The sequence below is a fragment of the Canis lupus genome, chromosome 13 (genome assembly GCF_011100685.1).
Source record: "Canis lupus familiaris isolate Mischka breed German Shepherd chromosome 13, alternate assembly UU_Cfam_GSD_1.0, whole genome shotgun sequence".
Classification (NCBI taxonomy): Eukaryota; Metazoa; Chordata; class Mammalia; order Carnivora; family Canidae; genus Canis; species Canis lupus.
Window position 1 is genome coordinate 5,538,075 of NC_049234.1, and position 26,216 is coordinate 5,564,290.

At 34.5% G+C, this 26,216-nt stretch overlaps 1 protein-coding gene across 44 annotated transcripts in view; it reads left to right on the forward strand.

Annotated features, from left to right (window-relative positions):
* Nucleotides 1-26,216, forward strand: part of RIMS2 (regulating synaptic membrane exocytosis 2) — a 591,823-nt gene that overhangs the window by 473,372 nt on the left and 92,235 nt on the right. Inside the window, exon 1 of one of the 44 annotated variants that reach the window (XM_038555305.1) lies at nt 23,213-23,292. The exons of the other annotated variants lie outside the window; for them this stretch is intronic. The gene's annotated coding sequence lies outside the window, so the exon portion shown is untranslated. Of the gene's footprint in view, nt 1-23,212; nt 23,293-26,216 lie in introns of those variants that run through there. 44 annotated transcript variants of the gene reach the window in all.

The window sequence follows — 26,216 nt, forward strand, 5'->3', positions numbered from 1 at the left end:
GTCAGCTCCAGCTAGTCCTTGCCATACAGGAATGCAGGCAATATTACCAGACCCGGACCCAACCCCCTAATCCTTAGATTAACTTTGTAAACACCTCTCTTGGCTAAAGAAAGTATATCAGTGTGACAGATTCACAAGGAGGAGTGGTAACTGGTTTGCATCCAAAATAGTATTCTTCAGAATAATGACCCAGAGTTATTGAAAGTTCCGAATGACTTAAGAAAAAGGGATGGGGGAGGAGAAGTCATATACTTCATATCATTCTAAGTGAGAAAACTGCTCATGTTTTAGAACATTCTTTAGTAATTTAGGTACAAACAGATTAATCAGAATATTACATTTCTAAAATATTCTTGTTAAGGATTATCTAGATAGGCAGGGAGATAGATTTAAAAAAGATAAATTGACTAATCAATAGATAGAGAGTAGAAACAAACATAATAATGGGATGTTACATGGAATTGTTGTATAGAATACTATAAAGTCCTTAACAGATAGGAAGAAGTGCTGTGATGGATTTAAGTATCCAGGAGTGGAGCTGATTATTAGAAATGCTGAATAAGTATAAGTAAATGATGTTGCCAATGTGGAAAGCTTTGTCTTCTGTGTTTTATAATATGATTACCTAAATTAAGGGGAAATTAAATTAAGCATTATTGAGATTGCTAGAAAATAGAAAACAGTTAAATTCGTTCTTAAAATGGTTTTAATAAAAGCAGCTGTTTAAAATGCAAAACTCTTGATTGGTTTATGGTTTACAGGGTGTATAGTGGTTTAGGGTTGAATTTTATATTTTCAGCTAGGAGTTTTGGAATTTTGGAAATTATTTAATTTTCCATGGAAGGGGATGGTTTTCATTTTGTTTTTAACTCTGATCAAATATGTATCTGAAATCAAATAAACATGGCACTATTAGATTATAATTACTATAATTATTATTTGTAAGGGTAAATAAGATTTCTTTAAAAACATTCTCCTTTGTCTCTTGGTCTAAATTATGTATAAACTGCAATCATAATATCCTTAGATTTATTTTTTAAGTGATAAAGAGCTTTTCTTACATCACTCTAGAATTTGGAATAGTTCTGTATACAGTGAGTAATATCAATAACTATGCTTCAGAAATCTGCTTACAGTTTTGCTTTCTTTTTTCTGATCTAGTAACTCAGAAATTTATTTATACAGTGTAACTCAGCTTTGTGCAAGATTCATCACATCGTAAATATCAATATTTAAATTCAATATTACTACAGTATTCTGTAGTAATATTTAAAAATTATATATATAAGCTTTCAGTGTGTATATCGATATGCATTCTGTATTTCATGGATATCTTGTATTCAAATAGGCTTACATTTTTAGAGTAATGGAATTTTAAAATTGTGTAGCTATATATACATTTAAAAGAAAATTTATCTGACAATTTCTAGAGAATGTAATTATGAGCAAAATAATCTTTACATTTTCTACTGATTAGGTTATGTGGAGTACTGTCTTCCACTTTAAATAACAAAACCCATTATCTTAAGAGAAGTCTTTGGGAAATTCTTTTTTCTCTCTTGTACTGAATTTTGAGATTATCAAATAACCTGATCAAATTTCTGATTGCCCCCAGGCTCTCCAATACCTGTATACATTTATATATTTAAGTGTATAACTTAAGGAAATTCTTAAACCACTAAACTGATTTCTTACCAGGACATTTATGATATAATTGCAAATATTGTTTAGAATCATATTAAGAACACAATAAATACAAATGGACAGCAGTTCTGGACAGAATATGCTATGAACTTCCATTGGCACCAACTACTGAAAATTTCAGCACAGGAAATGAATTGCTAGAAGGAAGTAAAAATACTTCCTTAACTAAGAAAGTCATCTCAATGATAAAGGAGTTTCTTTTTTTAACCCCATTTTACCTATTTATTACAATAGATTAAAAAATACAAAAATTTTAGAATTCCTTATGTAGTGTGAAATGCTCATTACTATAAAGGAAGACCTTAAATGCATTTATGAGAATTCATGGAGATAAACTTAATAAAAAGATTTACTCTATTTCTGGTTGATAATTATAAATTTTTAAAATTTCACAGTGTTCATAATGTATATTCTTTTTAATTATTATATGGAGCAGAACTTCACATGTGATTATAGTACTTTAGAAATGCTGATATATATATATGTATATATATATATGTCAGTTAAAGGAAAATAGTTGTCAAAATCCACTTTGCTCATAACTTTGGGGAGTAAAACTTTCAAATAAGTTTAAAATGTCACAGTGTTAACTTCTTCATTAGAATAAAATTGTCTAAATGTTAATTACAAATAATTATTTTTAAGTTAAAAAGATTATGTTATTCAATTTTGTTTAATTCTAAATTTGATTTCTCAATATTCTCTCTGAAACAAAATTTGCAATAGAAATAAAGCATACTTCTCTGTCAGTCATTTTCCACCTGACTGGTGCCTGTGAATCAATGCTCCCAGGTTGGAGCTGAAATGGACAATGTAACCGTTCTTGCCTGTCATAATGCTGCGATCTTGCTCAAAATAAAACCCATGGTGACTGAAAAATCAGTGTCCTCGAGCCCACAAAAGTGACACAACCTTATCTGTTGCTTGAACAGTGAAAGCAAATGCATGGATGGGCAGAATTTTTTATTGAGATTTAGTCTGTCGTGTATAATAAAAGATTATTTCAGAGCTCTATTTTTACTTAAAGCGTAATAAAGCTCTTGTATTTTTAGACAAATGTAGAGTACAATTTGATAAGCAGAGTTAATGTCCAGTGATTTTCCTAGCATATTGTTACAGTGGAACTGGCACTTGGTTGGGTATATTCTAATTCCATTCAGCTATTAACACTTTGTGAGACCTGGGGCAAGTATTGTCATTCTTCAGTTTTTTCACTCATAAAGAGAGGCAAATGGTCTTCAGATCTCTTGTATCTACACAATTCAGGTTTAGATCACCATTTTAACATTTAAGTAACAATGTAAACTTTTAACGTTTAATCTAAACTACAAAGAATATGAATTCAATCATAATTTATAACTTTAAAAAATGAATGCTTAATGGTTTTTGCTCTTTACCCAACAATATAAAGTATATTTATTTTATTATTCGAATGAGACAGTTAATTCCTTAAAAATTATTGACAGTTTCTTGAAGAAGTATCTAGTAACCTTTTCATCTGTGTTTTCTTTGTCCTGGGATAATTTTGAGGTGTTTCTGGACTGCAGTTGTCATGAGAGTAAAAACTATGTGTTAGTCATTTCTATATCCATCACCCCAAAATAGAAATTCTTCTCATTGAGAACTATGAGTTGCTTTAGATTAAATAAATAACTTATTAGCTTAAAAAATTAAAGGCAATTCTTATTCACTATTTTGATTCATTTTATAACATACAATGTATAATCAAGTGAAGCAGTGGTTTTTACTTAAAACTATCATTGGATAGTTACACATATTAAACCAGTGATTCTGTATTTGCCTTGTGTAAAGAGAAGAGTCTTGGGTGATACCAGTTAAGTTCTGAGACACAAATTTGCATTCCCAATTCCACCATCATCCAGCATTTGATATTTCCTCTGAGTGTTGCTAACTATTCCAATTTAATCTGAAAATGAAGTTATTTTAGTTTGGTTTTAATGAGGTACTGGACTACAGAGGTAGCAAAAAAGGACAAGTAAGGAAAAAGTCCAAGATTATTAAGCCTCCAACTCTTGATTTTGGCTCAGGTCATGATCTCAAGATCCTGAGATTGAGCACTGCGCTGGGTTCTGCGCTCAGTGGGAAGCCCATTTGAGATTCTTTCCCTCTGTCCCTTCCCACCACACACTCTCTCTCTCTAATAAATTATCTTTAAAAAAATAACCTAAGGATTCACTAAAGTAGAATAAAGTTGAAGTAAAACCATTAAATTCAACAAACATCTTCTGAGTATCTTACTTGTCTATGCCTAATGCCAATGTTCAGCCCGAAGCTGATATGTATAGTAAGTGCTCACTAAATGTTAGGAAGAATGGATGGATGAGTAAATAAATGAAGAATAATGTGTGTAGAATATAGCATTATGTTTAAGAGTGCAGGCTCTGGAACCAGACAGTTGGATTTGAATCCTGGCTCTCCCACATATCATCGTGTGTGTGTGTGTGTGTGTGTGTGTGTGTGTGAGAGAGAGAGAGAGAGAGAGAGAGACCTTGGACAAGTTATTTAACCTCTATGTGCCCAGTTTTCTTATCTATAAAATTGTGATGATAATATTAGTTTCCTCAGTGGATTGTTTGACGATTGAATAAAATTTTTTTTAATTATGTTAGTCACAGAGAGAGAGAGAGAGAGAGGCAGAGACATAGGCAGAGGGAGAAGCAGGCTCCATGCACCGGGAGCCCAACGTGGGATTCGATCCCAGGTCTCCAGGATCGCGCCCCGGGCCAAAGGCAGGCGCCAAACCACTGCGCCACCCAGGGATCCCCGATTGAATAAATTAAAACCAGCAAAGCATTTATAAAAGTGACATATAATAAATACGCATAATTATTGGCAAATAAACACAATGAGAAATAAATATTAACTACAACAAAATTTATATGTGAGACACCAACACTTAGAAAGTCATGCACTACTAACTTAAAATTGCTAGGAACAAAGACTGGGTTGGTAACTTAACTGTACCAACTGATATTGACCCTGTCCATGGGGTCTTACATGCAGTCCTTTCTCTCACTGGTTGGTGTCTTGGGAAAAGGGGGAGGGAATTTGAATCTAGTCTGGAGTAACACTCAAGCAATCGTTATGTGAGATCATGTCTTAACCCATCCAGCCCAAGATTTTATAAGTGACAAATAAATATTTTTCTCTTATAAATTTAAAACCTATTTAGCCACTCTATTTACAACAGGTGAAACAGGGAGGTTCATTCTGAGTCTAATAAAATGATAGCTTATTGGTCATACCTGAGGAGATTCCCAGATGTACCAGTTTTAGGAGTGGGAATGATCTAGCACTAAATTGTGTTTGCCCCAGTTTATCTGATCAGCAGGGTCATAGTGCTAGCATGGGCAAGAATATGGGTTTGTCCCATTTTGTTGAGTGTATTTAGAAGTTCCTCTGTGCTGATCAGTTGGAGATTTGAGTATCAATTTCCAAAGGAGTTTCTAAGAGTAATGGCTTTTCAAAATGTTATCAGAAGACTGCATTTTAGGGGTGCCTGGTAGCTCTGTCAGTTGAGTGTCTGACTTGATTTCGGCTCAGGTGATGATCTTGAGATCATAGGATGGAGCTCTGCAGCAGGGTCTGCACTCAGTGGGGAGTCTGCTTAAGATTTTCTCTCTCTCCCTCTCTCCCTTCTCGTGTTCACTTTCACTCTCTCTCACTCTCACTCTAAAATAAATAAATCTTTTTTTAAAAGGCTACATTTTAGATATCATGTAATAAATCATTTTATCTTCTAATCTTTGAGAAATTAATATATTAAAATAATTTCTTACATAACAGAATGAGAGGTACTGTTTAGTCAGCTGTGCTATATTTCATTAAAATTTTTATTTCTTTGATATGCTAGACTAAATTTTAAAAATACAGTTTTACCTGTTTTAGATGGCTTAATGTCTTCAATTTATAAGAGAAAAAGATATTTACTGTCTACAGAATCTTGGACTAGATGGGCTAAAATGTGGCCTGATTTAGCAATTCCTGAATGTCATTCCACATTGGATTCAAATATAACTTCTTCCTTAAATTATGCCTTAACATCCCTACTTTAAGAGTCAACCAAACAGCAAAGTATATATTCTGGACGAGGATTTTTTTTTTTTTAATATAGAGACAGACCTGAGACTTCTAGATTTTATAACAGATCAATAAAAATATTTGTTGACATCTCACAATATGCTTTAAATGTCTGCGCATTATTGAAGATATAACCTAAATGTAATGCATCAACCCTAGAAGGCCATCAGCAAATATTTATTGAGTACCAAAATTACTTATGAAACTTACTAGATGCAGCTCAAACATTATTTAATTATCCCTACGTTACTAGGAACACTCATTCATATAATGAGTTTACTGAAGTCATTTATTCAGTAAACTATTTCTTTAGAGCTATTAGTACCCAGTCTCAGATGCTAAGCTGCTGCAGTACAGTGACAAAATGAACTAGCCAAGTTCCAGGGGAAGAAAGCACACAACTGTAATAGAATTTCTATAATGATGATATAATAAAACCCTGAGAAAACACTATGAGTTGCATCCAAAAATTCGTGATGTCTAGTGTAATGTTGCCACATTGTTAGGTTCATTTAATGACCTAGGTAAACCTGTGACAACCAGCAGTCTTGCTACATGAGGCCAAATGCCCAGAATCTGGTTGCAATTCAGCATCACCTGGCCACAGTTGTTTAGTGAAAATACCAAGAATGAAAGTGACTGAATTCTGTGGCTGACTGAGACTTTCAGTATAGTGGCAGAGTCCAGGTATCTCGTTGTTGGTTTTCCCAGCTCATGGCAGAGGATTGGGAGAACTACACTGTTTCTCAAAATGGGCTCTGGAGCCTTGCCATCCACCACATCTTCCTCCTAGGAGATATTTCGAACTCGTCTATTTGCCAGCAGGTGCTAGGCAAAAGATGGGAACAAAGTGGCAATCCTGTTACATCTAGTTTCACATTATTGTGGAATATGTTATTGCAAGGTCTTACTGTATATATAGTTGACCTAGGGAAAACATATCAAAATTTCCAGAGCTGGTGGGTGAGAGATTGGAGACGTCTTCACAAAAGAATTCTTGTTCTAGCATTGACTTAAAAGGAATGTGATAGTTTACCAAGTGGCCATGTGAAAAAGGATGTTTATGAGAGAGAAAAAAAGCAGATGTCAAGGCCCAGAAATCTGAAAGTATGTAGGTATTTCAGAGAACTCCAAGTATTTCTAGAGCATAAAATTTGAGAGCTAAGGGAGAAAGAAATGGAGTTTAAATGTTAGGCATGGGCCAAAGCATGACTCGTTTGTAGGCCATGCAACAGTTTGTCTTGTTCGATGAACAAGGAGCCATTAAAGAAATTTTATTTGTGAAAGACCACCATAAAACTCAGTTTTCTCTTCTGTGAAATAGAGATAATGCACTTATTTCATAGGGTTGTGTGGTTTAGAAAGAAAGTATGTGGTATCTTTTGCATAAAGTCCAGTGCAAAGTATTAGATGAGCAGTAGCTATTAGTATCATCACCTTAATATTAATGTAACTATAATTAGCAATAGGAGGGGCGAGGCTAGAGGCTTGTAGCTAATAGTTTTCTAAATTCTTAAACATTTTCTATTTCAGTGACCAATTCATATATACATTTAAATAATTTTGAAAAGTATTCATTTTCCGTTTCTGTTTTTCATGTTAATACAATCAGAACCAAGATGAATGCATTTTAATATATTTGTTATTTTCTTAGAATAATCATGTATCCTATATAGTATTCTATATTAGATATAATATAGAGAGTAATATATATTACTCTAAGCTTATTAGCCCTAAAAAACAAAACAAAAACAAAAACAAAACTCTGCTTTTGCAACTTTCTCTTTGGGTCATTTTAGAATTTCTGTCTTTTTTAATAGAATTATATTATGTTCTATAATATTCATCCCCTTAGGTTTATAGGCGGAGAACGGAGACCAGAGATCAAGTTATTTGTCTAAAGACAACTCCAATTTCATAATCCTATATCCTTACTTATTAACCTAGTTTTACTAGAAATTTTAAAACAGAGAACTATCCTCTAATGAGTGGAACACTTGATTTTCCACCCTAACTTTTCTCTGACCTATTATTATAAGAGGGCACAAAAGCAAAAATGTTGTTTGGGTAAATAGAAGTAAAATCAACCTCTGATTGGGGGGATTGTAAAATCCTGGCTAAGGCAAATAGAATGGAAAAGCACAATTACCACAGTGTATGTAACACAATGCCTGTAAAGGGATGTAGACTAGCGGCTATTTTTGGAAGGTAGCAAAATAAAAGGAATGACCTGAATGTTGTTTACCAAATAGCAGATCAAGGCTTACTGTCTTTTCACATAAGATATAGTTGTACTATATAAGTCTTAGCCAGCATCTCCACATCCTTAGCCAGGAACTTGTTAGAAATGCAGATTTTCAGGCATCACTCTAGGTTTATTGAATCAAAAACTCTGAGAATGGGGCAGAGTAATCTGTTTTAATGAGGCCTTTAGATTATTCTGATGCAGCCTGAAGTTTGGCAACCTGTGCTCTAAGCTAAGTGGAATTTGTTTCCATCTTCTTGAAGTATTGGTAAAGTATGGTGGTTAAGAGCATGTGTTCCAGAATCAGACTGCTGGGTTTAAATACCAGCTTCGTGCTTTACTAGCAATGAGCCTTGGACAAACCTCATAATCTTTCTTTTTCTTTCTTTTTGTTTTATTTTTCTTTTAGTTCAATTAGCCAACATAAAGTACATACTTAATTTCAGATGTAAGTACATACTTAATTTCAATGATTTATCAGTTGTGTATAATACCCAGTGCTCCTCATAATCTTTTGGCTCTTCATATTCTTTTTGTATGCTAATAATAGTTTCTATTTCATAAGTTATTCTGAGGAATATTTCAAGTAGAGTATAATATATGTGAAAGTCCTGAGGTGGAAAGTTCTTGGCATTTTTCCGAAATTTAAAAGAGGCTGTAAAGTGTAGAGAAAAATGAGATTAGGTGAAAGAGAAAGTTAATCATGCACAGTTTCTTGTAGAACCTTGGAGAAAAGATGGGGTCCTGAGCTCCTTGGAGGAATTGGGATTTGCAAAGAGGAGTGACTTTTTTTTTGTTACAAGGACAAAAAGAATAGTGTGCAAAAACAATTAGGTTTATAGACTGTTCGAAGATAAGGGAATTTCTACTTATTGCTTCTATTTTATGGATTTTGGATTTTTCCCAAGAATGTTGATAAAACAGTGAAGAATTTTAGCATTTGAGTGACTAACTCAATTTACGTTTTTAGGGGAAGAAATCACTCTGGTTGCTTGCGTGGAAAATGGAACATGAGCAGCTAGGGTGCTGGTGCAGTAGAGTGCATAAGACTGGCATGGACTTGTGCACTAGAAGTCAGGATGGCAAGAAATGGAAAGATCTGAGTATATTTTAGAGGTAGAATCTGTGAGACCTACTAGGTGTGGGGCTGAGGACAGGAAGAAATCAAAGGAGTCTCTTTGATTTTCAGCTTAGGCAATTTGATGATTAGTTATACTCTTTACTGAAACAGGGAAGGCTGAGAGAGGAATATATTGAGGAAAAAAAAAGGTTAAGTTCTGTTTGTGCCACATCAAATTTGTAATATCCTGTGTGACATCTGATTGCTGATTACAAGTAGGCAATTGGATAGGCAGTTCTGGAGTTTGGAGAGGAAACTACTCAGCTAACTTAAATTTAGAGATGATTGGCATATTTATGTGTGTGTGTGTACATACAGGCATAAATATGAGCATATATATGTACATATGTATGTAATATTAGTATATATATATTACTTTGAAAAGAGTTGCTTCTGATAGCTTGCATTTTCTCTATGAAATTAGAGAAGATAGCAAAAGGTGAGAGGTTTGAGTCCAGTAAAGAAGGGATACAGTGGTTATTGTGGAGAGTGGGGAGCGCATGGGTAGATTAACTATTGAGGCTCATGACAGTGAACTAGAGTGGAACCAACATATCCCACTGAATTTTTATTTTCAACAATCCTCATATGTTGAGATATAAACATAGAAGAAGGATATGGTAGGATGCATCTCCAGGTTCTGCCAGGGGGCACCTACATGGCTTAGTTGGTTAAGCGTCCAACTTTTGGTTTCAGCTCAGGTCATGATCTCATGGGTCTTGAGATCAAGCTCCATGTCAGGCTTCAGGCTCAGCAGGGATTCTGCTTGAAGATACCCTCGCTCTGCCCCTCCCCCCACTCGCATGCACACATGTTCGTTCTCTCTCTCAAATAAGTAAATCTTAAAAAAAAAAAAAAAAGGTTCTGCCAGTTGGATGCCATATGAGAAGGGATACTAAAAAAGGTGAAGATACTTGTAAAAAAGTGACTGAAATGATGGGCTCTGGAATCTACCTAAAGATAATTGGAGAAGGGATCCCTGGGTGGCGCAGCGGTTTGGCGCCTGCCTTTGGCCCAGGGCGCGATCCTGGAGACCCGGGATCGAATCCTGCGTCGGGCTCCCTGCATGGAGCCTGCTTCTCCCTCTGCCTGTGTCTCTGCCTCTCTCTCTCTCTCTGTGACTATCATGAATAAATAAATAAAAATCTTAAAAAAAAAAAAAAGATAATTGGAGAAAAGGTGAGAGAATCCAGGTTCTTATCATATTGAAGAGTACTTGATTAAATGAGCTAAAGAAGAGAGACAGATTAGCTTGTAGCAACTTTCTGAATAAGGTTGAGATCTTATTACTCTCATTTTATATGATAGGGCAACTGAGGCACAAACTGTGTTGTTCACTCAGTTATAGCATGAGTAGTACAGCTACATCTTGAATATGAGTCTCTTGATTAAACTCACCTGGCTTCCCAGTAGATAATTATTTTTACTAAAGATGCAAATAATAGATATTCTTTGTTCAAGATTAGGAATCATTGCCTTTGACAGAATGGAAATACAAATGCCCAAATAAGTATTCAAATTAAAAAATGGATTGTTTTAAAGCCTTCATCTGCCGTATCTTTATAATATTTTTTTCTAAATATTCTTCGGCTTTTTATTTTTCCTTTCAATGTACTTTCTGGTTTTATTTTGAATATCAATTGTATTCTAGTTGTAATTTTTAGCACTAAGCTTAATGTTTTGTCAGTGGTATCATTTGATTGCCTTTGTAAAAGTTTTTGTTTTAGTCCATTTTATTCACATAACACTAATTCCATAGTGAATGTCAAAGGGAAAGGATAATTACATAGGGAAATTTATCTAGAGCAGCATTATCCAATAAATATAATGTAAGCCATGTAGGTAAGTTTGATAATTTTAGTAAGTACATTAGAAAAATAAAAAAGATGGGGCATCTGGGTGGCTCAATCAATTAAGCGTCTGCCTTCAGCTTAGTTTATGATCCGGAGCCCCAGTATTGAGCTCCATATCGGGATCCTCGATCACCAGGGAGTCTGCTTCTCCCTCTGCCCCTCTCCCCTTTCCTGCTTGCTCTCTCTCTCTCTCTCTCATAAATAAATAAATAAATAAATAAATAAATAAATAAATAAATAATAAAAGGAAGCAGGTGAAGTTAACTTAATATCTTTTATTCAGCCTAATATAGTAAAAAAATCTCATTTCAAATTTTAATCTATATATGAAAAGATGAATGATGTATTTTATTTTAGAGAGTAGTGTACTAAGACTTCTAAACCAGTGTGTATATTACACTTAGAATGCATCTCCATTTGGATGAAGCTCATTTCATATGTTCATTAGCCACACATTGCTAGTGCCTATAGTACTAGACAGTTGGAGAGTCTTCATAAAGTATAATTCAACAAAGTAAAATACTCAAAGTCAAGCTCTTTGTGATTTTTCCTGAAAGAAGCATGGTTTAAGAAATTTTGGTTAGTGATGCCTGGGTGGCTCAGTGGTTGAGCATCTGCCTTCCGCCCAAGGCGTGACCCTCAAGTCCCACAATCAGTCCCACATCAGGCATCCTACATGGAGCCTGCTTCTCTCTCTGCCTATGTCTCTGCCTCTCTCTCTCTCTCAATCTGTCTCTCATGAATAAGTAGATAAAATCTAAAAAAAAAAAATTTTTTTTGGTTAGAAAAGATATGGATTTGCTGAAAAGAAGAAAGGAAGGATAGTCCGGGTTTTTGTTTTTGTTTTTTTAAAGAAATAGACTAGTAATCAAGTTGGTACACAGTCTAGTCTTTTCATAGTATAACAATTTGATTAGTAATCCTATATTTTAGAGCCATAATTTTTTAAAGATTTTATTTATTTATTCATGAGAGAGAGAGAGAGAGAGAGAGGCAGAGACACAGGCAGAGGGAGAAGCAGGCTCCATGCAGGGAGCCCGACGTGGGACTCGATCCTGGGTCTCCAGGATCAGGCCCTGGGCTGAAGGCCGCACTAAACCACTGAGCCACCCAGGCTGCCCCATCATAATTTGTATTAAGCTTTTATATGTGACTACTTGAAAAAATGGCATAATTGTGTATATTAATATAAATTTGACTTTAAATGACTAATGGTAAATATTGGGCAATTTGATAGCTCCATGGTGTAATAATCTAAAACATAATCATTCAAAGATTTCTGAGGTTTTATAATTTCCATTTTTGAAGCATAAGTATTTCTGAATGTAAGGATTTAATCATGTAGAATTTAATAAACATTTTACATTTACATATTTACATTGAAAACTTAGGGTCTCCATTTAATATCAGTTAGTAACATAATTGGTTTCAACATTTTAAATCAGAATTCTATAAAACAAATATTCAGTGGAATATAAAACAAAATAATATATGCTTACTATATGCTTATAATTGAATTCTGTAAGAAATGTCAACGTGAAGAAAAAATACCTTGTATTTATTTTTTTGTACATGCAATTCATTATTCACTCATTCAAACATGACTTTAAGTGGCAGGTTATCTTAATTAAAGAAAAAGAACTTAGATAAATATCGATGAAAGGGAAAGTAGCCTACAATGTAATAGTATGCTTGAGAGATGACATTTACAATTTGCTTAAATTCTGTTTATCTTTATTATTTCTATGATGAATAATTATTTATTTTCATTATTATTCATTATTTTCTAGCCTTTGACGCCACAAAATTCATTTGTAAATGAAACTGTATTAGTTCCATAAAGTGGCTAACTGTAATGGAAGTAATAATATCCTTGACTTAAGTTTTGCTGATAGTTTTCAAAACAAACTTGAGAAAATAATACTTTAATGTTTCATGGGAACGCTTCTGGCACAAGTGTGCCCAGGTTAAGTGGTGACTCCTTTTTGATAATCTCTTCATTGTCTATCACTCTGTCTCTAATCTCACTTAGCTTTTTTATCCAATCTTAATAACAATTAGCATTTAAATTGGCATTCTTTCCAGGCAAAGGGAGCTTATGGTAAAGTCTGAGTTTTGGAGTTTAGGAGTGTTTCAGAAGGATGATCTGTAGAATAAAGTGGATTTCCCGTTGTGTTCATTATTTACCAACAAAATGGAAGAGTACACTTATTCACATAGATTGTGTGTACCATTTCATTTAGTGCCAAAACTGTATAATTTTTCATTCACCACTAACCTCAGTATCTGACATTTTATAGTTACTCAGTAAATGTCTATTAAATTGAATTTACTTGTAAATGCATTATTAGTTTAATATCTGTGTTAACAAGGTCATCATAAATATTTTATTTGGAATACATCTTTTTAAGTTTAAAATGACTAAAAAAAAGTTTAAAATGATGGAAGGTATAGTCTGAGGGACCATTTCTATGAGACAATAGAACTGCTCTATGTGAAGGATCTACTTCAAATAAATCTAGCAAGTTTACATCTCTGTTCTAAGTAAAGCCTCAATGTCCCTATTTAATTGTAAACATACATAACTAAAGCTAACATACGTGAGCCATATTCTAGACATTGTGCTAAATGTTGTATATATTTTATTTCATTTAATCCTCATCACAAACTTATGAGAGAGTATTATTGTTTTGTTAGATTAATTCATTCATTTATTCAATAAATATTTACTGAGTACTTACCAGGCAGCCGGCATTATGTTAAAACCTGCGATTTAGCAGTGAACAGAAGAAGTAAAGTCCTTGCACCACGCAGCTTCCATTCAAGTGGAAAAATATAGAATAATTACATGAGAAAACTAAAAGCTCAGAACAGATTTAAAATATATACTCAAGGTCATTATCTATTAAATGATAGAAATAGGATAGAAACCCATGTCTAACTTTAAACCTAAATTTAAGTCTCACTCCATGATAAGTTACCAATTTTGTTGCCTTAAATAAATTACTTTAACTGCAGAAAAATCTGGGTGTTTTTTGTATACTGAATAGTTTTATCATGTTATTCTTTATATCTTTCAGATTGATAATAATAGTAGGAAAACTGAAAACATTGTACACTAGACTATATGAAAGAATAATAAAATGTTCTTCAGCAGTGAATAAAGGGATAGTCTTGAGAATTTTAATACAGTGCATTTTACAGTGCATTTTATTAACACTGGATTTAGTCAAAGAGAAATTACCAGTATTCATCTAATTAGGCAAGCAAAGTATATTTTAACGAAAAGTAAGGGATTGCCTGTCATATAAGTATTTTGTTTTCAACATGAAATGCCTAAATTAAACTTAAAGTATGCAAATTTAAGTCTTAACCTAGATACAATGCTATACTTTACAACATAATTTACACATGAAAGCTACCTGGGAATTCTGCTTCATAACTCTTCTAAGGTATTATCTTGTTTTTCTAAACTTATTAACTAAGACTATATACCATGGTCCTTGACAAGACATACAGTCTTTTTATACATATATACATACATACTCTTCAGTGTTCTAGGTGATGGTCAGTCAGGTGTGGTCACAAGAAGAGACACAGGAAAAGCTCAGGAAAAGGGTATTTATTATAAGGGGTCTTAGGAACCAGGAAGCCTGCCATGCCATGCAGGGATACCTGGGAAAACAGCAGTGTAGGTTAAACATCTGCGTTTGGCTCAAGTCATGATCCCAGGGTCCTGGGATCGAGCCCCACATTGGGCTCCCTGCTCAGCAGAGAGTTTGCTTCTCCCTCTTCCTCTGTCACTCCCCCTTGCTTGCGTTCTCTCACTTGCTGGTTCTGAAATAAGTAAATAAAATTTTAAAAATTGAATTTAAAAGTATAAAAAATTCTCACTAGGGACTGTGTTTAGTTATTTTTAAATATCTGTAATTGTAGTCTGTCAGTGTATACTATTGAAGGAAAGACCCCTTCTTGGTTTTTTATTTCTAAGTCCTAATTTTCTACCATGTGAGCAAGGGACTAGATAACTGTTAACAGCACTGTCTCAGAAAGCATCTCTTTCCTGACATTTCCAAATCCTATGGCCCAGTCTTCTGAGCCCTGCTAGAAAGAAGATAGATGGTTAAAAATGGCTATCTTTTGTGAGCAATAATTCAGAGCTCATTAAGAAGAATGTGACATAAAGCCACCAGTTCCAGGAATTTGGAACAGTGGTGCCCTACAAATCATTTAACTAGACTCTAATAGTTGCTAAGAAAGGTAAAAGGGCAAGAAACTACTTGTCTTTCTTGATCACTGTCAGCCAAATATAAGGAAAATATACACAACTTTAATAAAAAGCATCACTGTTTCCAAATATAATGGAATAATGTACAGGTAATACATAGTTAGCCTCTTGGAAAAAAATTCTAGAATGAGTTTTGGGGTTTTTTTAATCCCATGGGACTCCAGAAATTCTGGTAGATTCTTTGTGAATTTGAAAGATTGATTTGGGTAGCTATGGAAGTTATATAGATAATGAATAATTAGATTTCATCAAGATATGTAAGTTTTTAAAGCATGTTGATACTCTGAAATGATGCATGCAAAATGATTACACAAAGTAGAGATATTTTAAAATTTGGTTTGATTTGTAATCAAGTTTTCAAAACGAGTATCTACTATTGTTCAAAATATGAGACTAATGTGTTTTTTACTTTTTAGTCTGAAAAATTAATGTTCCTAATATATAGCTATTCATATATTTTTATACATTTTAAAACACAACATCTAGTCATTTTAGATGAGTAAAAATTACAGTCCAGGAATATTTTCATAATGTGTGATTTGATGTCAGTAAGTTACACTCCAAGAATACTTTCATATTCAGTTTAGCTTTCAGTATTATTTTTAGAGGCATAATGTGAATTTTTACTTAGTGTAATCATTTCAATAGTGCAGAATAGTTACCATTTGTTAACTACTCTACAAACTTGATAACACTTATAGAGCTGAATGACTAGCAAGAATAAGTCAAAGCTCAGTCTATTTTTTTTTTAATTTTCACAAAATCTTAACTATTAGTGCTCCTTTGATATTGATAAGAATAGTGAAAATGTAAATTGATTGCTTGCAGTGTATAGGCCAGTGAGGATACTATCTGATATTTCTGATATTTGTCATGGACTTCTTAAGGAGTAGCAAATACTGTGTAATCATGTGTAAAATCAGAAGAAGCTGAAATGAAATGAGTTAGAAGGAAGTCTATTCCTGCCTAAAACATTTACATTTAGAAATAGTCGGGTTTACCTGAGAAGTACAGATGAAACAATAGAAGAATATAATGAGATGATACATATACTAAATTACTGGGTTAGACTTGTGGAATTTATTCTGAACATTTGTGAAGGAAAAGATGTTATTGCTTAAAAATCATATACTGAGGAAAATTGTGAGGAACAAAAGGCAAAGCTGAATTAAAAAGAAAGAAAAAGAACCATAAAAATTTGAAAGGAATTAATTTTAAAACCAGATTAACAGAGATACCTGGGGGGCTCAGCAATTGAGCATCTGCCTTTGGTTCAGGTCATGATCCCAGGGTCCTGGGATCAAGTCCTACATCAGGCTCCCCAAAGGGAGCCTGCTTTTCCCTCTGCCTATGTCTCTGCATCTCATGAATAAATAAAATCTTTTTTTTTTTTTTTTTTTTTTTTTTTTAATAAATAAAATCTTTTAAAAAAAAAACAGATTAACAGAGGTATTACAGTCATAAAAATGTGGAAGTTAAAGTCTCCTAATGATCTCTAATCTCCTCACTTGCTAGGTTAGGAAACAGAGGCCCAATGAGCAAAGAAACAAAGTTTAAAAAAAAAACAAAAAAAAAAAACAAAAAAAAAAAAAGAAACAAAGTTTAATGTGCTAAATCAAACTTTTTCACTTTAGTTCTTAAATTCATGTATTTCTCCATCTTGAAGAAATATTTTGTATCAATTTTTTACTTTCTTTTTAATCTTTCTCTCTCATCAAGTTCTTCTGATTTTGCCTAAAAAATAAGTAATATACTAGTAATCCTTATTTTCATAAAGTTATGAAAGATGAAAATCTTCATTTTGATACTCCCATGAGTTTACCATTTCTTTCTTTCCCTTTAATATCAGATCTCTCCAAAATAGTATCCACCTTAATAGCTTCCACTCTGTTACATCATGTTTCTTTGTCAACTTCTTGGAAACTGACTTTGATCTGTATTTCAATAGCTGCTTTCTTTCTTTCTTTTATTTTTTTAAAGATTTCATTTATTCATTCATGAGAGACAGAGAAACAGAAAGGCAGAGACATAGGCAGAAGGAGAAGCAGGCACCCTGCAGGGAGCCCGATGTGGGACTCAATCCCAGGACCCCGAGATCATGCCCTGAGCCGATGCTCAACCCCTAGTCACCCAGGCATCCCAGTAGCTGCTTTCTTAAAGGCCAGTTGTAGCCTTTAAAATTCCAAATCTAGGAGATCTCTGGGTGGTGCAGAGGTTTAGCGCCTGCCTTTGGCCCAGGGCGCGATCCTGGAGACCAGGGATCGAATCCCACGTAGGGCTCCCGGTGCATGGAGCCTGCTTCTCCCTCTGCCTGTGTCTCTGCCTCTCTCTCTCTCTCTCTCTGTGACTATCATAAATAAATAAATAAAAAATAACAATAATAAAAATAAAATTCCAAATCTATAGCCTTCCTTAACTGTTCCTGCTAATGAACTCTTTGCATCACTTGATCACCTCAATTTTCTTGAACCACATTCTTCTCTTGTCTTTTATGGAATTTAACCCTATTCTATTTTTCTTAGTTCTGAGCATGCGTCTCTATTCCCCTGTCACTCCTCTTCTTCCTAACCTTTATAATATTTACTTTATAAGTATTCAGCAGAGTATCTTTTCAAGTGTTGTCATTTCTGTCTCTACAATTTTGGCTTCCCTATGTAAGCCACCTCTTAACTTCCTTTATCCTCTCCTGTTCAGCCAACATTTATTGACTCCATCTTTTTTAGACCTGACTATTCCCTTGGGCACTTGCTCCAAGAGTCCGGCTTCTTCCTACAGAACCTCTCCATCAGAAAATTCCATTGGTTCAGTAGTTATCACTTCTTAAACCAGCACTACTCAGGCAAACTCTATGCTCTTAAAGGATGTTTCCGCTTCCAAAAAAAAGTTGTGAGTTAATTCATACAACGCACTTAGAGTAGCTTTTGGCATATGACAAATGCTTTCTAATTTGAGCTCTTATTATCTTATTCCCAGATCCAAATACTAAGCCATACAGGTGGCTCTTTCCAAATAATTTTTACATTAGTCTTTGTTTTCTATTAGTAATAGCAATATAGGAGCTTAGGTTTTCTATACCCTTCCCCCAGATCATTCCTGTAAAGTCCTAATGACAATAACCAACACAAGTTATTTCTTCCCATTGTAGTCACTCTGGGACCCAATCTGATAGCAGCCTTGTCTTCCACAGTCCCAGGCAAAGGGAAAGAGAAGTTGGAGTTCATCTCCATCAATTAAATGCTTCCACCCAGAAGTGACATAACTCATTTTCACTAACATTGCATTTGTCAAAACAATTCAGAAGATCACTTCAAGCCTCAAGGGGGTAAGAAAAGATAACTTTACCCCATACCTGCAAGGAGGAGAACAGAGTAAGAGAACTGCTTAAGGACTCCTTCCACTCTTTTACATTCCTCATTTATAATTTTATGTTATTCTCTAGCTCCATCAACTTCAGTGACTCTTTTTATAGATCTCCACATAACAATGTGAATCTAACCTGCTTTTCTGGACTTAACCTCTGCTACCCCTAGCCTATATCTTCCACTTCAGCCAAACTTCACTACTCATCTTAAAAACATGGCATGTTCTTTCTTACCTCTGCATTTCATGCGTAATATTCTCTTTTCTTTAATATTTTTCTTTCTCTCTACCTGTTCTCATTTTTACGCATTATTCAAGACCCAGATTCATAAAACTTTCTAGATCTGATTTTTAATGGTCTCTTTCCCTCTGGTGAAGTGTCATAGTACTGTGAGATTTTCCCTGATAGTTATAACACTTTATAAACTGATTTGTATAAGCATTTCTCCTCTTATTGCATTCTTAAACTATATGCTCCTTAAATAATGGCTGTGCCTCATTCATTTTGTGTTGTTTTTTCTTAAGTTTTTATTTATTCATTTATTATTTATTTAGGTAAACTGTATATCCAACATGGGGCTCAAACTCATGACCCTGAAAATAAGAGCCTATGACCTTATTCTAAGAGAGCCAGCTAGGTATCCCCAAACCGTTTTCAATGGATTCCCTTGGGTTTTTCCCAAAGGAAACCATGTAATCTAAAAAAAATTTTGCCTCCTCTTCTCAAATCTTTAAGTTTTTTGCATTGGTGAGAACTGTCCAAACCTTGCTGAATAATATAATTATCGTTTGTTTTATTGATACTTCCTCATGAATAGAGAATACCTCAAATGCTTCACTTTAAAGGGGCTAGATACTTGATTTTGTTTCAAGTGCATTGAGCTGTTTTTACCTATATCCCTACACCATTTTCACCTTAAGAATCTCTCAACAGGGGCGCCTGGGTGGCCCAGTGAGTTAAGCTCTGCCTTTGGCTCAGGTCATAAATCCCAGACTGGCTCAGTGGTAGAGCCCGTGACTCTTGATCTTGGTGTTGTGAGTTCAAGCCCCACATTGAGTGGAGAGCTTACAAAGAAGATTAATATTAAGGAAGTGACAAAAGAATAGGAATATTTAGCAGATTTTTTAAAAAGATTTTATTTATTCATTTGACAAAGGAAGAGAGAGAGAGCAAGCACAGGCAGAGGGAGCTGCAGAGGGAAAGGGAGAAGTGGGGTGCATTCATTGTTTTTATTAGCACTGGGCCAACTCTAGCTTAAATGGAGCCTTAGCACCATTTAGAAAATGGTTCCCCTGGGTAGATGATTAGAAACAGACACTTGTTTTGAACAGACCACTTAGAGAAAATTCTCCCTTTGTATGGAGAATAAAAAGTACTTTTCCTGTTGGTTTTGGCTTTACTGAGCAGGAGCTTGGAGCTCAGGAGCTCTTTCAGCCGCCATTCGCTCCTCTAGGACCTAACATCAAGTAGGTGTAACACAGTAGGTATTTGCTAATGGAACCAATTAATTAATGGCAAGAATGTTTACTGTAGTTTAAATTTGCTGAATCCAGAAATGTATGCAAGCCTAAAAATTGGAGGAGAAAAAGAAACAAAATATATATTAAATCTTGTCACTGAGAACAACTGTAAAGAAAAAGCTGAAGTCAGAGAAGACATGTCCTTTCCATATGATACATGTTCTAATGAAAACATTTTAAAATCATCATTCTTGTATAAAGTTTCTTTATAAATTGTTATCTTAAATCAATAGTGAAAGCAAGTGCCATGATGGAAATGCCTACACTGTAAGCACAATTTTTGCATTTAACTTTTTAAGGGAGACAGACCACAGCTAGAGGGAGTCCAAAGACAACAGCTAACATAATAAAAGATATTGAAAATGATCATATAAGGATGGACAAAATAAATTATTGGAAACCATGATCACTGTGTGACAGGGAAACATAGACTTAGGATTTATAAAGTATTAAGTTTAAATTTTGTTCTTAAAATAAGTGTCTTCATACCCAGAGTGGTGGTGATGGAGAAATGTTATTCAGTGACTTGGTGAAGAACTTACAAAATTAAAAAACTGTGAAGAACTAATATATAGGTGAACTGAAGAGGTTAAATAAATGTATAAGTGTTCAGTTAGTAAATCAATATTCCTAATACCTTTAATGATCTAGCCTTCATAAATCTGTCACTGTTTAAAGAAGATAGTCATGGTCTCTCCAAAATGGCTTTTAATGGTATATTTAGAGATAAAATATTAGTCTGGATCCCAGGTCTCTTGGTGCCACTACCTGTGCACTCTATGTCCTCATGGACTTAGAGCCACTCTAGTGGAATATCTGAATAGGCCACAGGGCAGGACATATATTGAACCCAACACATCCAGGCCTCATTCTTTCATAACCTCATCTTATGTTAGTATCCCCACCTTTACCTCATTCAGTTAACACTAGTTTCATAAATTCCCTCTAACAACCAAGCATGTTTTGGCCTCAGGATATTTGCACTTGCTCTCCTCTCAGTTTAGAGCACCTTTCCTTAGCATGACAGACTTGATCATTCAGGACTCAGCTCAATTGTCTCCTCTTCAGAGAGGTCTTCTTTGACCACCCTGTCTAATGTTGTCCTTTCCCCAAGACTTTCCAGTCCCTTTCCAGTTAATATTGTATTCTACCTTATTTTCTTCAGATCACGTATCACCATCTGAAATTGGCTTTTACTTATTTATTGTCTTTCCCCATGACATAAAAATGAAAGCTCCATGAAAACAGAGGCATTCTGTCCTTCTCTGCTGTACTTCTGATTCCTAGAACTGCTGTGTAGGAGGTACAAAATAAATACCTGTTAATGATCATTCGTTAAATGAATAATCTAAGCCTAGAGGTAGTGACATGTTAAAAAGGATCAAACCTCAAACTAAGAAATAAATCTTTCTTTTTCCCCTTGGAGAAATTTTGTTTTGTTTTTAATAAATCTTTAATATGGAAGCACCTGGGTGGCTCAGTGGTTGAGCATCTGCCTTTAGCTCGGGTTGTGATCCCGGGGTCCTGGGATCAAATCCCACATCAGGCTCCCTGCATGGAGCCTGTTTCTCCCTCTACCTCTATCTTTATTTCTCTCTCTGTGTGTGTATATTTCATGAATAAATAAATAAAACCTTTAAAAATAAAATCTTTAATATGGTAGAACTTTAGGCATTAACGAGAAGTTTGAGAAGAGAATATTCGAGCTTACAGGCCTTCCCGGTGCTCCTTAAACTATTCTAAGTAAGCAGCGATCTGCTCTGTTGACACTGGGGCACTCCTTTCCTTCCCTGAGACCCAGGGCTTGGACCTTAAACACAGCTCTGTGACTTATATTTGTCATCAAACATAGGCAGATCTTTTTGGCTAAAAATACTTTGTTATTTAGTTAAATAGTCTTCCCTAACTCTGGATATCTACTTTGTGGCATAGACAAACACACATCCCCTCTGATGCATTTAGATCCTATACTAAGACATTATAGTATATTAATCAAATGCAAAATAAGTTTGAGTTATCACAGTGATAGGTATATGGTTAGCCCTTGGCACCTGCTTCCAGAAACATAACAATGGGAAGGAAAAGGGATTAAACCTTTCAAGATGCCATAATGTTTGAGAGCGTGGCCAATCTCAGTGGGTGTTTTTTTTCCCCATTCTACCATTATTACGATTGTCTTCTACCTTTTGAGTCCTGCAGGCCCTCTAGCACCACTTCCTAGCCCAACATGTTATAAATACCTCCACTCCTAGAATTATCTCTGCCTACTTCCTGTCCAGAAGTGTCTATTCTGTTCCTGAGCTGCAGTTCTCATGCTCCACTGTACTAGCTGCTGGGCCCTCTGTATCTCTGGCCACAACATTCTGAATACCACTACCCCCACCCCCACTCTGGTTTCTAACCCTTTGGCTAAGTCTCTTCTAAGCACCTTCCCAGCTCTCAATATGATGAAATATTTGTTTTAACATGACTATATATTTTATTTACAATGTTATTCTCCTGCCCACACTCTCACACACTCAGGCTTTGTCTTTGTCCTGTGTTTGCTATTTATTATTTTAAGCCAAACCATTTAGCTCTATTCATTCAAACTATTAATTAACACTTTTGGCCCTATGGCCTATAAACTTCATTTAATTTAATGACATACTCTTATAACCCTTGGTATGCTCTTTAAGTCTCTGAGGAATATCTACAAATATTTCACTTGCCTTTCATTACTTTTCTCCTAATAATTGACAGTATTATATTTGCCCTTTAAAAAATCTTTCAGGATATAATTTCAACATTTATAATCATGTTGTAAAATAGATGACTGGCACGGGCAATTTCACATATTTTACCATAAGAGTACTAACTGTATACGATTTTTTATTGTTTTTTTTTTTCTAAAGTCAAAAATTAGAAAATATGTATAAAACAGTATTTAGAGATGTAGAAATGGCTCTATCTCTTTCTAGAACTGAGCATCCTATACCAACACCCTATATTATTGTGTGGTAATCTTTTAGGATTAGCTTGAAAGCCATGCTATCTATCCATTTAGCCTGTGGAATGAACTATGTGGATTGAATAACTTGACCTATCTAAAAAGAAAAAGGTTAGTCTTTGATTCCTCTTAATTTGTTTAATTTTTTTTTTCTTATAGCTATGTGTGTTGGGGGGTAATAATATAAAAAAAAAGTTCTAAAAAGCATAATTACCAACCAGAGAAAGTTAAAACCACTTGTAGTGCACTGTTCACAGTATATCTTTCTTGATTTTTTTGCCATGTACATTTATACTTTCTTCACATTAAGAACAAAACATTCTGAACTTATAATTTTATTTTTCATATTCTGTTTATTTGCCTCTTGTACAAGGAAATGGTAGATCATCTCACAAATCCAGACTTCCCCAACTATTATTTAGCAAGAATAGATGATAGATAGATAGATAGATAGATAGATAGATAGATAGATAGATGGAATGGATAACCTTGAGGGTTTGAATTTATCTGTGTCCCCTAGCAGCAAGGTAACTGTATTTGGTATGAGTGCCAGCCAAAGCTAGGCTAAAGATACCTGCTTCCTCCCCCACCCATATCAGGAACATATTTTATCAATAAATACTTATCTGCAACAGCATTTTCAAAGGTATATTCTATTTTATTGATGAACATAACTTATTTTAAACCCTCAACTATTAGACATTTATGAGGTTTTCCCTTGTGTGTATGAGTGTGTTGTTATTATAATTAATTCCACAGTAAATGTTACTGCCAAATCTGTACACATTGCTAAGTTTTCCTTTAGGATATACCTGTAAGTAGATTCAGCTGGGCTGTTTTTTTTTTAAAGGCTTTTGATACATATTGCTAGATTGCTCCTCAAAAGTCCATTACTGTGACCCCACTAACAGTACTAGAAATTTCCATATCACCAGACCCTTAGAAACACTCTCTTTTGTAATTATTAATGTAATGGATCTGTGTTCTCTTAACTACACTGAGTATTCCAAATAATCACCCGTGTTTACAAATTTTTTTCACTACAACGTAGTTCATGAATCGGGAGTCATAAAACTTTAAAATTTTTGTTTAATAGCTTGTTTGCTTGCAATATTGTTTGCTTGTAGTTTTAAGTCATGTGGAACAGGGAAAGTCAAGGAAACCAGTAGTGATACCCTAGCCTCAGTCCCCCTCCTCAAAACACAGCACTGGAGGGCAGCTATTCAAAACTCATCTCTAGTGGTCTGAAGGTTCTAGAAGATGAAGAGAAGATCCATCTTACAAAACTTTTAATAACTTTTTTTGTAGATAATACATTTTCCAAGTTGTTAGGTTGAAGAAAATATACTTCTGTAAAACCAAATTGTCATTAAAATATTTATCTACAAACTGATTTATCAGTTCCAGTTAGTATTTCATTGGATCCTGCTTAATTTTGATAAAGTTCTTCATGGCTTTAATATCCAATCATGAGAATTAAAATGCAAAAATCATAAGGTACATTAAGCAATATTTTGTGAGTCTATCTTTTTCTTCTTGATAAGGAATGACATAAGTGTCTCTTTTAGAAAAGCATGTGTTTGAGAGAAAGATGCTTACATGGCAGGAGTACTAGGTTACTCTGACATATTATATGGAGCATGTTACTATTTTGAAAGCCTTAGTTTCAACTAAACTTAACTTTTCTAGGCTTTCATATGACAGCATACAGCGAAAATTGTACGTTGCATTTCTGTGTTTATTTGCCCAGAATCCATGGAATAAGAAATATCACAGGGCAGCAAAGCATTTCATAGTTAAAGGGGGCCTTAAAGTTACTCCAGTTTAAGATGTTTAATGGATGCTCAATGGACAATGGTGGTGGTGGTAGTGGTGGTGGTGGTTATAAGGAGAAAGGGGGGGGAGACTCATTTATCGAGCTCTTATGTGTCTGGCATTCTGTTTAGTGCTTTACTCACATTTTCTCATTTATTAAGTGAGGAAATTAAGTTTCAGAAAAGGCTAATGGCTCTCCCAAATGAGGCAGCCCGAGATCAAACCTGGGTTTCCTGTCAGTGTCTATTGAGTAATGCTGACTATATTAAAGACATTATAGGCATTTTAATTTCAAAAGTTTTAAAATTTATAATTATAAATATCATTTTGATTGATACTGTTAAGTATTTATATGATACATGTTGAAGAGCTTTAGCCTTATTCTGTTGCCCATATTCCTTAATAAAAATTGCTATGATTTCAATTTATTAAATTTTTACTTTAGATCTATCATCTCTGTTCTTTACAATAAGAAGGGAAAATAGAATATTCTCACATTATAAAATATGAATCTGAGAGGCTCAGAGTAGAGCAATGAATTCTTCTAAGGAAGTCAGTTAAGTAACAGCAAAACTGGGAGTCAAGCCCATATGTTTGCCTCCAAAACTCTTTCTATTTTATGCTATTGTTGTTTATTAAATGATAGCAAAATCAAACAAACTTAAAAATGATTGATTTGGGGTTCTTGTAGAAGCATATACATTGTTCTCTCTTTTGGCCTATTTATGCCACATTTCTTCTTAAACCAGTAAGTGGGGTAAGATAGTAGAGTTTACTATATAGTTTTTTAAAGATTTTATTTATTTATTTGACAGAGGGAGAGTGAGAAGTAGGCTTCCTGCTGAGCAGGGAGCCCAGTGTGGGGCTCAATCCCTGAAGCCACTGGAATCATGACCAGAGCCAAAGGCAGATGCTTAACTGACTGAGCCACCCAGGCGCCCTTAGTTTACTGTATTTTTAAAACAAGTTTACACTAGGCCTTTCCCCTCTGAAATACTTGGAGAAAAATGTACATAAAATTAACATGTGGTCCTAGCCTTTTAGCAGATCTTACTCTAAGATAGAGTCAAAAAAAGTTTTCTTAAGAGGACCAAGAAATTGAATTACAAATAAGAGCTTACCTCAATAGGCCAGTTTTCTAATTCTCATTCTTTAATAGACATATACAGATATTTCTAGGGCTCCTGGGTGGTTCATTCGTTTAAGCGGCTATCTTCGGC